The sequence below is a fragment of the Chroicocephalus ridibundus genome, chromosome 1 (assembly GCF_963924245.1).
Source record: "Chroicocephalus ridibundus chromosome 1, bChrRid1.1, whole genome shotgun sequence".
In the NCBI taxonomy this organism is placed as follows: domain Eukaryota; kingdom Metazoa; phylum Chordata; class Aves; order Charadriiformes; family Laridae; genus Chroicocephalus; species Chroicocephalus ridibundus.
The window spans coordinates 130,010,034-130,023,135 of record NC_086284.1 but is presented as its reverse complement, the minus strand read 5'-3'; the positions used below and the strand labels follow the sequence as shown (position 1 = coordinate 130,023,135).

At 51.8% G+C, this 13,102-nt stretch overlaps 1 protein-coding gene across 2 annotated transcripts in view; it reads right to left on the bottom strand.

The window, feature by feature from the left end:
- LOC134523069 (galactosylgalactosylxylosylprotein 3-beta-glucuronosyltransferase 1-like) overlaps window positions 1-12,011 on the bottom strand; it is a 30,974-nt gene extending 18,963 nt beyond the window's left edge. Inside the window, exon 1 of one of the 2 annotated variants that reach the window (XM_063351508.1) lies at window positions 11,695-12,011. The gene's annotated coding sequence lies outside the window, so the exon portion shown is untranslated. The remainder of the gene's footprint in view (window positions 1-11,694) is intronic. The other variant, XM_063351499.1, reaches the window with a different exon arrangement.
- Window positions 12,012-13,102: the final 1,091 nt, after the last annotated feature.

Sequence of the window (13,102 nt, the reverse complement as noted above, 5' to 3'; positions counted from 1 at the left end):
TACTCCTAGGGAGGGCAAAAGAAACCGAAGGAGAAGCTGCTCTGGCTGAAATCACACTGCAAATGAGTGGAACAGCAATTATGCCATTTAAAACACAGACATAGCTAAAGATGTCTACTGCCTTCCCAAAACCCATGGAAATACTGCCATTTTAATGGTTACATGTGTGTGCTGGCTCCCTGAAGAATCAGTCCAGACCCCTTATTGCAGGGAAACAACTGTGGGGAGAGGATGTGTGCGGTGTATGGACAACAGTCCCCCAGAGATTTTATTTGGGAATGCTGGCTGAACTACGTGATCAATAGAAACATCATGCAAACAGAAAATTTGGGCAGAAGGTTTTCGTGAGTGGCTGCTCCATAGATTAACACAGAGCGGACACCAGCCGGCACTGATGAGTTGCCACCACATCATGCAGGCGTTGGTTAAGTGAGAAGCGGAAAGAGGAGAAACACCACTTTGGTCTCCTTAAGTTGCAGCTCTCTCAGCTGTGTGAAACGCGCTCGCTCTATAACTAGTTGAGACGGTCCAAAATGCTAATTCTGATTTCTTCCTCCGAATAAATCATCAGCACTCATTAGATTCGCCACTTGCTGTGTGGCATCCAAGTGTCATGCAGACTCTTGTAAAAACAAACGTAGAATGGAGAAATAAAGTGGCACCTAGAGAATTGTCTTTTGCAATAGATATACGTTACGGTCCGCTGCTCGATTTGTACCTTAAATGCCACAACTGATCCTACAGCTTGGGCTTGCTTAAAAGAAACGCCAGAATGAAAATTAGAAAGTCAGAAGACTACAGTGTTTATTCTCCTGCTCTCTGCATGTGAAATGAAAGGGGAAGAAGAGAGCGAAGGCAAGAAGGGCCAGGAAGGTGATGGCCAGCATCCTGCGGAGGCTGTCCTGCTGTCCTTCCCTGTCCTAACAGGGAAGATGTTAACTCCAGACGACAGGCAGCCCACATCCAAATTAGGTGCCAGGGCATCTGAGATCTGAGATCAAGTGGGATTCCCACCTTCAGGGAATGCCAGGGGAGCAGTCAGCACAATACGCGAAATATCTAACTTAGGCACTGGCAGAAGATAATGCTACATCATGACAAAAAGAAGTTTTTCTTTCTAGAAAAAGCAAGCAGTGGATGCATTTTGGCAAACTGATGATGGAGCTGAGGAGCAGCAAAAGCCAAATGCCCCTTTCTGACAACAATCCAGTCCTACTGGAAAGAAAAGGTGTAGGTTTTGCTTCTGTTTTTCCTAGTCTTGCACTGTTAAAATGGAAGAGGCTTTTCTGTTGGGAAGGTAAGGAAGGCTGCGAGGAAATTGAGGGCAGACGAGCTCACAGCACGAGAAACAAACTCTGCTCTCTCTTTTCAAGTGCATGGGACTTGCTTGTATAGGGACTGCACTCTGCTTTGCTCCTTCATGGCAAATGAAAGTAACCTGGGCTGAAAGTGGTCTTTGCACGTCGTGTCTAATAAACCTTTGTAGGATTGTGTCTGAGAGAAAATGGTCACGTGAGCCAGCCTCCCTACTATGAGAGATTAGATTAAGAGCAAAACAGGTGGTAGAAGATGGAATCAGTACATGGGAAAAACGGGAACTGAGAAGGTAGAAAACATGTTGTGCTAATGACTAAGCAATTTACTATGTGAATTCTTGTAACCAACCTGATCTGTGAATGAACTGCATGGACAGCGCGTGAACAGAGACTGTAAGCCAATCATATAGCTGCCGCTAGCGCGTGCTCTTATTGCCTGTCTATATATACTCTGCGAAAACTTGAATAAAGGGAGAACGATCATACTCATATTGAGACTCCATCGTTACTCCAGGTCCGTCTCCCACTCCAACAAACCTTCTCTTGGGAGGGAGGTCAGCCTATGCTGCATTGTACTCCTGGGCTTATCTGTGAAGTTGGGTGCTTCAGGCTGCTCCTGACCTGGATGCAATAAGGGGTTGGTGCTACCCTCCAAGCCGATAAGTTGCCTGTTCTGTCCGTCCCTTGAGCTTGGAGTGTGATCTTTGCAGAAATACCAGCAAGAAAATACTGGGAGATACCTCTCTCCAGCTCTTACATCTCTGCACTCAGGGCTGCTGGGGAGTGCAGATGGGCTGCCAGTTGGCCTTGGGCAGAATAACTGAGGGCCAGGTACATCTGGTTGGAAAGAGAGATGAACTAGGCTTTTTTTGAATCCTTCTCCACACTTTGAGAGCCCTTTGAGCTCACTTCAAAGGCAGATAGGTTGACCTGAAACAGACAAAGAGCCGTCTTGTTGAAACAAGAAATGTTCTGCTCCTGTAAATCTTAGAGATGGACCTGAATCTGTCCTGATTCTGGGGGTGAATCTGTCTCTCTCCTTGTGCTGGAGGGAGGAAAGCACCCTCTAGTTATCAAAAAGCTTTCTGAGCATTGTGTCAGTCTCCCCACAGGCAAGAACACTGGTAAAAGTGGCAGCTGCAAAACTAGAAACTGGATCTCTAGAAACTCAGGAATGCCTTAAAACAGGGGTTCTGATTTGTCCTTGCTGGACAACGAATTCCTGCCCCCGGAGCATACTTCTGGTTGCTTTTCAGAGTCTTTGTCCTTAACCAGATTCTGTACATTATGTGACCGATGAACAATCTTTTCTCTCTTTCTGCAGTAAAGTCTCCTTCTTCAACTTATTAACTCTCTCCCGGCTGAGGGATGCTGGGTGTTGCCCAAATTGGGCTAACCTTCAGATGATGTTACTAAGGTTGTCCCCACGCACTTCCTCCCCAGGCCCCTGCAATCGTCCACACACCCTGCATCTCTGGCTGGTGCCTGGTGTGATGGGGAATCAACATCAACAGTTGTCTTCTAAGGGTGTCCTCCGTGTGACGGGTACCTTGGTGTTTCTGAGCTACAGCGGGGTGAGGCCAAAAGCAGTTCTCTGTGAGGACATTTGTGTAGGTCAACAAGCCAGGTGAGGCATTCCCAGCTTCCCACATGCACACGTGAAGGTGCCTAGAATGTGCCTACTTCCATCCCTTACCAGCTCTGCCAAAAATACCCCTGAAGGGTCAGCAACAGTTCCTAGGCAGGGGAAACATCCCAAAACCTCTTGGGGAGGAAGAAGGAACTGGCCTCCTGGTTCTGCTGCTGTAACTGTTCTTTAGGCCATTTGTCTTTGTCCTGATGCTCAGGTCACAACCCATGTTAGGGTTAGGAGATAAGTATCTAGTATCAGATTTTATCTGTCTGGTAAGTGTGATGCAGACGGGAATACAAAAGAGCAGAAATCGTGCCTAGTGACTATTTTGCACCAGTGTTTAACAGCTACAGGACTTGCTGCACTATGAACAAAACTTGCTGATGGCAGCTTATCTACCGCTGAATGGCAGTAGGTGTTGACAGGAGAGCCATGGGGGTCCTCTGCAGCACCTCCAGAAGAGGCTATTATGTGGGATGAAGTGTGCAGAATTTGTCTAGCAGGCTAATGTTGTGACTGGGAGTGCAAGTGGGGAGACTGGTCATGATACATGAACAGTACCAGATTTGCTCTCAAGAAAGTGACAAGAGAAGGAAGCACCACGCACCGTGTGCTCTTGGAGGTGGTAGGAGCAATTTTTAATTATCCTTTCCCAAAGATCCTTTGGGGTAAACTATATTCACCCACAAAAGTCTTCTTAGCATAGAGGTCAGCATTGATGATCTCAGCGAAGTGCTTAGCAGTGTCCTGTGCCTTCCCTTGTAATGGAGCTGCTGATGCATATCAAGTGATAAGAGATATGTTGTGGTTTCCTCAATGCTCCAAGAGTCCTGTTCTAACATGGAAGTTAGACACATCACTTCTGCCGTAGAGAAAGTCCTGTTACCATTTGATAACATGCTGCTGAGCACTGTAGGTTGGAGGAAAATAGGAAACAACACAATAGTTGCTAACCAGAATGGGAAAAGCACTGGGATTACTGGAGGATCTATGGAAAAGGCTATGGGCTGCTCCAGTGCAAGAGGTGCTGGTATCCCACAGTGGAGGGGAGATGTGTGAATGAAGGCAGCATAGGGAGCTGGATTGGAGAGGACACCTGAAACACCTAGTTGTTGACAAAACAGAGGCTGCAAGAAGTTGATGGAAGTAGGATGAAGGAGGCAGTTCCAAGGGGAAAAAAAAAATTGGGTGGGGCAGAAATGCTGGCCAGGCTGATATCTGCCACTTGATAGCACTTGCCAAAATGCAAATAATTTGTCCTTTCTAAAGATCTGCCAGGGGATACCTCAGCTACCTGGCGTCGGGGGGTTAATGCCCCTACCTCCTTTCCTCTATTGCTCCATAGAGATGAGGAGCTGGCACACGACTGAGGGAGAAAAGAAACTTGCTGTGTACCTTGGAGCAGTAGGATTTGCCAGCTTGCCTCTGACTGCCCTGCCCAGCCCTGAGATCCAGCTCAGCCAAGCTCCTGTTTGACTTCAGCAGATGTTGCCTGTGGGCTTTGTAGAGGTGCGCAGGGATAATCAAGATTTGGTTTCTGTTTGCTGGCTAATTTGAGTCCCTGCTGTGAGATTTGGACCTTTCTGAGGATTCTATATTAGCTTTAATGATTAAAAAATTATTTCAATTCTTAGTGAAGAAGATGCATGATCTATCACTGAAGCCGCTTAGCAACAGGACTCATTAAGACATGTATTAGTACAGAAAGATACCCTTGCCCCAGCGTCCTCTTGAAATGGCTATCCACTCATCTAAACAAGATAAAGGTCTTTGCTGGCCTCCTCCGAGGCCAGAGGATAAAGCACTCAACTGTGAAACAAGATTTCTTGGTTCTTTTTCTGGCTTCAACTATGCGTAAGTACGTGGATCCCGGCAAATCATTTCACCTGCTTCAGTGCCTCAGTTCCCCCACAGGTAAGATAAGCACAACAATGTATGAGCACTCTGGGGAAATGACTTTCAAGTGCCTAAGCTCATTAGAGAAAAAAACAACCCTTGCGGTGAATAAAAAGTGTCTCAGCCCCTTGACAGTAGCTTACACGAACCACGCGGTTTGCATTGCCCTCCTGAAGCCCGGCACACAGTTAGCTAATTATAGGTGAGAGAAAAAATTTTCTCCTAGCCCCTTACCACCTAATTGGTAGCCAAGTAGAGATGTTAAAACCTTGTTATCTGTCTCAAAAGAATTAATTTTAGGCAAAGCCTGGCAAAGTATTTCTGGTTATCCTTCAAGGAGAAAGAGGGCCTGCCAGTTCTGGGGCAGGATCTAATTTCGCTCACAGGAACACTGTTAAAGACTATGTCTGAGAGGAGAACTTGGTGGTTTTTTATTCCCAGAATCATTCATTGAACCACTCAGGCAGCCCCATCCTCCTTATGAGGAGAAACTGAGTCAGGGAGGAGGAAGCGGGTATAAAAGGAGACATTTTGGTCCACAGTGTAAGAGCTGAGGCATTCCTGGCTCTTGGGCTTGCACAAGGGACATTGAACTTCATACCTGAACGCACAAGCCTTGGGCAGACCTTAGTGTGGGGTGGGGGTAAGGGATGCGCAGGCAAAAGGAAGGTGAGGGAAGAAAAATGGGTGTGGGTGAGATATTAAGATGTGACTGAAACTGGTTCCTGAGGAAACGAGAGGGAACAGGAGAAGGGCTGAGGTTAATGGGGATGGGAGAGCGGGAGAAAGGAGAGGAGGAATGAACAAGGGCAAGGGAGCAGGAGACCAAATGGGACAGCAAGCAGGAGGCACAGTCAAAGCATCTGAGCTCTCTCTGAAGAGATTGCCTATTTTGCTTCTGCCTTTTTTTCTGTGTGATCTTGCCTTAAAATTGCAGGAATGTGGCAGCACAGCACTGGCGCTCTGATTTATTAATTCCATCCCGTCCCACCAGCCCATAAAACAAAAGCATCTGTGTTTGCTCAAGAGGAGCACATGAAGGGCCTCATTCACGTCAGAGGTGGAGAGGGAAGCTGGCAGATACAGGGAAGTCATCGGCGCCTCCTTCCTTTTCACCTTTGTGTGGGTCTGGGCTGGGGGAAGGGCCGTGGGAGGGAAGGATCCAGAGGATGGATGGGGTATCAGGAGGGAGAAAGCTAAGATCACTCTGGCAATCCGCGCGGGAGAAAGTGGATGGGAGGCAGGACCAAATGAACACGCTAGGCTGGACCACCTAGCATTAAGGAAGGCACCCCAGAAATGCAGAGAGGAGAAGGTCCCTTGCTGCCACCCGGGCTTGCCCAGCACTGGCCTCTGAGGTGGCACTTTGTGCAGTTTTGCCCCGATGAACGGCAGTCCTATTGCTGTGGTCACAGCCAGGGCTTTCAGGGAGCCTAGCACTGTTGCCTGACCTGTAGCTATGGTCATAACCATAATAGTAAATTCAATCTGCCAGTCGTTGGAGAAATATCCCCTTACAGCCGTTTTTTAGCATGGTTTTGGAATGAGGAAGGCTCAGGGTGAGATGAATATTAACTATCCTACTTTTAACGACTGGGACACAAAGAGGGAAAGGAGCCAGCAACCCCTGCTCCTGCCAGGCAAGGATCAACTGTGCTGTTTCTAGCAAGGGGTACTGTGATTCTGTGATTCTGTGATTCTGTACTGGGAGACTTCTGTCAGACACAGAGAGCCTTGCTAAAGCTGCATCTCTACCCCTGCCCTCAGAGACAGTGTCTTCAGGAGCCAGGCTGCCCTGCGACACCACACGGGGAGCATCACCTCAGGGGAAGCAGGGCCTGCAAGCTACTGCTGCCCGCCTGGTCCTTGGCTTTTTCTCCAAGTTCTCCCACACAAGGGCTGCCTAGGAGCAATCCTGCTTCGCTAGCAAAACGCAGTTCCCATGTGCCCTGTACTCCCACACACAAACCCACTGTGAACTTAGAGAACGAGACAACATTGCTGCTCTAAAATCTTTTATCCAGAGCCGAGATTGTCTGACTGCTAACCCTGTTCAGCTCCCAAGTAATCCCAGCACTTTGCTTGGTTAGAGGCTGGCTGTACTGGGAATAAATACCCTTGCTCTCATTGCCAAGGGGTAGCATCTAAAGAATAGGGCAATACCGTTCTCTTTTGTAATGCAGCATTATTCATAACCCAGCACCACAGAAAGTTGCCAGGATGCTGGCAGTCTATGAAAATCAAGAGCATAGGCAGGGGAAGCGCCACTGGACCAGCTCAAATCTCATCAGAACTTAACCTGAACCCGCTCCAGCTGACAAAGGCCAAACCTTTGAGAGCTAAGTGTCAAAACACAGGCTGGAAACCAGAAGTTTTTTGCTTCTGCATGGAAATGAAAATATAACCCAGTGATCTGCATTCGAGCGTGTCTGTCTCCTTTTGTCCTTTGTCTCTTACATTGATCAATGTTGTGGGTTTCAGAAGGTACAAGAAATCCTGCACTAGACAATTGTGAGAGGTTGAAGCCTGAAGATTTAGATCTATTTCAAATGGACTGTCCTGTCCAGTGATGAATGATTGACTATCCATCAAAATGTCTCCTTTTTTCCCCAAATCCTATGCTCAGCACCAGCGGCATCTTGTAGCAGCGAGTTCCATACGTGACTACGCACAGCATGGGAAAATACTTACTTTTATCATCAAATTGCTACCTTTCACATTTTCCTGAACACAATCCAGTTCCTCTGCTAAGAAAAGCCATGTAGGGAGGCATTCATTCTCCCTGTTCCACATTGCTGATAGCTTTGGTTTTCACCCTGATGTCCCTCCTCGTTTGTCTCCCTGAGCTAACTGGTCCCATCCTAACAAATCTCTCTATGTGTATCAAGCATTTGTGGGATTACCTGCTCAGAGGAGGGACGAACGGCAAGTGAAATCTAAAGGTCCCTGTGCTGGAGCTGCGGATCCCAGCTCTGTGTCACAGCCCTGGGAAGCTGTGTCTCCCGAGGAAACTTAGCTCACATTTTACAAATCTGAGGAATTTTCAGAGTGCAATGTTTTTATCTCAGGGAGAAGGATCTCCGAGAGCCCCCCGCACTGTGTGGCGGAGGAAGCCAACAAGGCAGTTGATTGAACACTTGGGAATGTTGGCAAAGTAGATAAATTCGAGCTCTTAAGGAAAGACCGTCGGGAGCACTAATGTCACATGAGAGTGAGCTAGAAGAGACTTCAAGCTCTTAATTATGAGCTCGCACAGCTTAAAACAGCATGAAAGGACGAGGCACCGACGTTTTGTAAGTGTGCTGGTCGCAGGTCAGGGTGTAGTTTGAAGACATGCCCCAACCTGGAGGAATGGGTGGGCTCTGACCAGTGTCCCTTTCGAAGAGCTGGCTGTAGGCAGTCGTGCCTGTGCCTGAGAGGAGGGCGACGATAGCCACAGGTCTCACCCACGTGCTGTATTTATTAGTCTTTCGTGGTACCGGTAGGTTTTAAATCTCAGTCCTGTTAGGCTGAGCTGCTTCCCAGCAAGTGCTTCTCAGAAATGCAGGGGCCTTGTCTGGGAGACAGACGATCTGGGGCTGTCTCAGCTCTGACGCTATCAGCTGCAGTGTCTCCCTTGGAAAGTGGGGGTAGTCATCCTGACAAACAGCTCTGTATGTGGGCAGGGAGTGCTCTTAATCACGTATGTGGAGTACTTTGAGATCTCGGGATGGGAAAGCGGCGTGGACAAGCATAATGCTTATTATTAGACAGAAATGCCAGAAGCAAAAAGGGCAGAGCGATTCTAGACTTCTCCAGGGCCCTCCAGGTGTGTGGGACCTGACTTCCAGTCTAGCTTATTACTACCTTTTTAGGCTTCTTTTATTAGGAACAATTAAATATAAGGAGGAAGGGGACAGATATCATCTTTCCTGTGTACATCCTGCAGAATAATTGCAGAGCTTTCCCAGAGCAATTTTACATGCTCAGTAAAGGGCATCTTTGGAGCCTATCAAATATCTCATCCCTTGTAGGCTTATACATGAAGGCTCGCAGCATACATCAGGAGATCTCTCTGTTGCTCCCAAACGTTGCCCTGCTGGAATAGGAAAGACAACTGGGAGTGCTGAAGAGCAGGAGGAAGAAAAGGCCGTGGAAGAAGCTCCGGGAGGTGGATGGGGTTGTGGGGTAGCTCCTCACGGCTGGGATGGCAACATTGCCTCCTGAGGCACCGGTGGGAAGCCAGAGGTGACTGTACCTGCAGCACCAGCAGGCACAGCACCCGAGGGAGAGGGGCAGTGGGGGTTTGAGCTATGAAGGCTCTGAGAAACAGGGGGATGTGCAGGGCAGGCAGTAACTCTGGGGAAGAGGGGAGAAAAGCCATCCGAGGGTACGGCTGGAGTGAATCCACTCCAGGCTCCTGCCAGCAAGCTGCCTGCTAGGTACCACTTTGCTCTCAGACACTAAGGACATCTCCTGGTCTGCTGCTGAAGCAGAGGGAAGTTCCCTGCCAGAAAGCGCCTCTACTGATGCTTCACAGGCAAGAAGAAAGGATGCTGGGCATACGGGAGATAGATACAGCCTTGAGCTGTACAGTACCACCTTGCACACTCCACAGGGAAGATACTATTAGAGGACACTAATCACAAAGACGTCCCCAAACCATGGAAAGAATGTGAATTTAAGGGCTGTACGTTGTAGAAGTATATTCTCGCTTGCATACATTTAGCTGCTCTATAGCTCTGCACAGCTCCCTAGGCAACAGTGTTCCCAAATGACACCGTAAAACAGCCCAAAGGTGCGGGAGCCTCCCTTATTAAAAATCTTTGCCATGGGAGAAAGTGTCCTCAGTCCAACTGCTTTACTCTCCATCCCGTGGCTGCTAAGTGTCTTGCAAGTCAGGCTGAGGCCCATCGCTCTAAAGGTGGCTGCATCTCAGCTGTGCTCTGTGTCAGCCGATTGAGTTGCTTTGGGATTGCAAGGTTGCCTAAATGGTTTATCAATTATTGTAATTATTATTATTACTACTACACTGAAAATGTCAAAGACGCCAAGAGCTTTAATTTGATCTCATCCGATTCCTGAAATACCCAATACTACGCGTTGGCTGCTCAGCGCATCTGCCTCCGTACATTAACTGCCCTGCGGGGCCTTAATTCAGTGCAGACTGAAGTGTGCTGAAAGCGATATTGAAGTCGCTCCCGGGAGGGCGGGAAGGGGAGGAATCATGGCCACTGGGCTCCTGGCCTCACCCCAGGCCGGCACAGCGTGCGCTTGGCCGCCGGCACTCACATACGCTCTGTGTCCCAGGCGTGCCTGCTAACAGATAGCTTCCAGGAAATCATGGAGCAGGTACCGACTGAAAGTGATCCCAGCCCCACATCCTGCTTCAAGGCACAGAGAGAAGGGGACTGGCGGCACACTTGGCTGCAAACAGATGTGACAGGCTGTCACACGCAGCTCGGACAATGCCCCCCTCCTGCCCTGTAACCCTCTCTATTACCTGAGACTGATCTGCCCATCATCTCCTACCAAGGTGCCTCATTTCGGAGTAACGATGGCCTCCCTTCTGTGAGGATCCTGTCCTGCTGTGTCTGTGCACTCACTCCCAACTTGCCACCAGGCCCCTGGTCCCAGCCCTCTCTGAGGCTGCTTGGTGGGCCAGGGTTGGCAAGGCACGAACCTCACCATCCATTTTTCCCTTTTGCACCAGACAAGATTTAAGCCTGAGCAGAGGTGGGTGATCAGACTCGTGTGTGAAGCCGCTGTGCCCTGCTACACTCTCCACATAGGTGCCTTGCACAAGGAGGCCTCCTCTGGGTTCAGGAAAGGAGCTGAAAGCACCTGCAGAGGCTGCATTGTTCATGCTCCCCTGCGCCTCGCTCAGCTGTGCAGGCTTCAAGTTGCCGGACGGGTATTAATTGCTTGTCATTATTGCTCACTACGGTGGTGCTTGGTGCTGCCCCGCTGATCCAAATGCCCCTTCTCCCAAGCGTGCACAGAAATTGCCCCTCGGACGGTTTGCCTAAGGAGTTACGGAGGAACCAGCTGCTTCTCTCTGGATTTCCAGCACCTGAAGGTTTTTTCCGCCTCTCATGCATTAGCTGCTGAGCCTACCCCTCCTCTCCCCTGGCCCTGGGCTGGATGGGCGAGTGGCAGGAGCAGGAGGGTGAAAAAGAGTACTTTCCAACTCACCTAGGAACATCCACCCCAAACTCTGCTCCAGAAAACCAGCAAGTGCATCCCTTGGCAGGGGCGAAAAGGGCTGAGTCCTATCCCAGCCCTCCTGCTCTTGCCCTCTCCCAGTTCACCTTTCCAGAGCTCCTCACGGGGATGCCAGCTCGGGGGTCTGTTCCCGCCGGGGGTGCGTGTACCCCGGCACAAACCCCGCTGCCATCTGTGCCTTCAGCTTCCCCGGTACCTGTCACGAAGAGGGCCAGTAAAACCTCCCGTGGGCAGCGGGGTGCCGGGGACCCGCGTTTGGGTAACCTGGCCGGAGATCCCGGCGGCGCTGACTCGGCCGGTGCTGCGGCCGCGGATGGACCGGCACCAGGACTGGGGGCATCTCCCCACAGCTGGAACATTCCAGTCTGGGAGTGGGATGTTGCTCCTCTAGAAGGTGCCCGGGCCTGGGGAGTGTGCAAGGACAGGGGCTCCCCGTGAAGCTCGCAGCCGGTTGGGGCGCTGAGCACGGATGAAGTTTGGGGACCCGGCTGCTGGTGGCGGGGCAGCCTACCCCTCCCCGCGCCAAGCCCTGGGCACCCGGGGTGGACGGCAAGGTCACCCCTGCATCCCCGGCGCTCCCCCCGACATCCCCAACCCCAAAACCCCGGTGTGCCCGGGGAGGGGAGGGTGGCTGTTCCCGCTTACCTGGCGAGATGCGCCGGTCAGGGCGGAGATGCCGGGGGCTGCCGGGGGAGCATCGCCCGCCGCCGGGCGGAGGGGTGTCCTCCGTGCGCGGTGGGACCGGGACCGGGACCGGGACCGGCCCGTCGGCGCTGCCGGTGGCTGGCGGCGACCGCCTTCAGACGGCGCCGGCGATGCGGTTACGCGCGGCGCGGAGCCGATTTAAGGCCACCCTGTGCCGGGGGGTGGGGGGAGCGCCCAGGGCCGCCCGCAGCCGGCTCCTGCGCGCCGCGCATCCCGCGGGGGCCACCTTAAGCGGGGAAGGGGCGACGAGCGGAGCCGGCGAGAAGACGACCCGAGCCGGGGCCAGGAGGCAGAGGCAAAGGAGGAGGAGGAAGAGGGGTGGGGGGGAGGAAGAAGGCGAGCGGGGCCGGGCACCGCCGCAGCGCTGCCCCCCCGCCGGCCGGGAGCGCCGCGCCGCCCAATGCGGGGCCGGGGTCGGCGGCCGGGCAGGGCCCCTGTCCCTCGAAGGGGGAGGTTTCCCTTGCCCGGGCCCGGCCGGTGCTCGCCCCGCTGAAGGTGGGGTGGGATGGACGGTGGGTTTTTTTTTTTTGTGTCCGTCCCGGGGGGGCTGGTTTTGCTGCTGGCCGGCTGCTGGGTCGATTTCTCGGTCCCCGCTGAGGCTCCAGCTGATCCAAGCAGGAGCCACCCACCACTGCTATGGACCATGAGGACTGGCGAACGATAAGGCGACCTACGGAGCACGGCCCGAAGCCGGGGGCCACAGCGCTTCTGGGCTTCAGTATCCCTTATCGCTGCTGTATGCCTCAGTTTCCCTTCTAGCTCTGAGGTCGGCATGGAGCGTTGGTGCAGCCACTTCCCACCGCAGCGGCTGCTGGGTGATTCCTTGTGTTGGCCACATGAGCAGCCATGGCCAACGCTTTGTCCAGCAGCCTCTACCCAGGAGCAGGGCACGTGGGAGCAGAAGACGTTCCTGCTTTGTTTTTCCCCTGCCTGCCTCCCTTATGAACAGTGTCTCCTGGCCGTAAAGTCACCATGCTGCTTGAAGGGGTGTGTGTGAAGCAACCCTTCAACCTCTCAACTGCAGCTGAATGCAGAGGGCAGAAGGAGAAGTGAGTTAGGGCTGTCACCCCTCAGCCCTGTTCTAGGAGACCTCTCTCCAGCCTTCTCCTCCTCACATAGGGCTGGGCAGCATGTGTCTGTCCCCCGCTTGCTCTCCTGAGGCTGCCACATCCCAGGAGTTTCTCCTGACGAGGTTGCCACAGCTTTCAGCAAACCATGAGGCACAGAAGGCAGCACAGTGCCAGGCTCAGGTGGGGACTTGTTGATCAAGTTTGGCTTCAGGTAACAAAGGTCCTGCTGTGGGATGCACTAAGCATGGCAAAATGTTTTGAAAGCCTTGGCTGGAAAG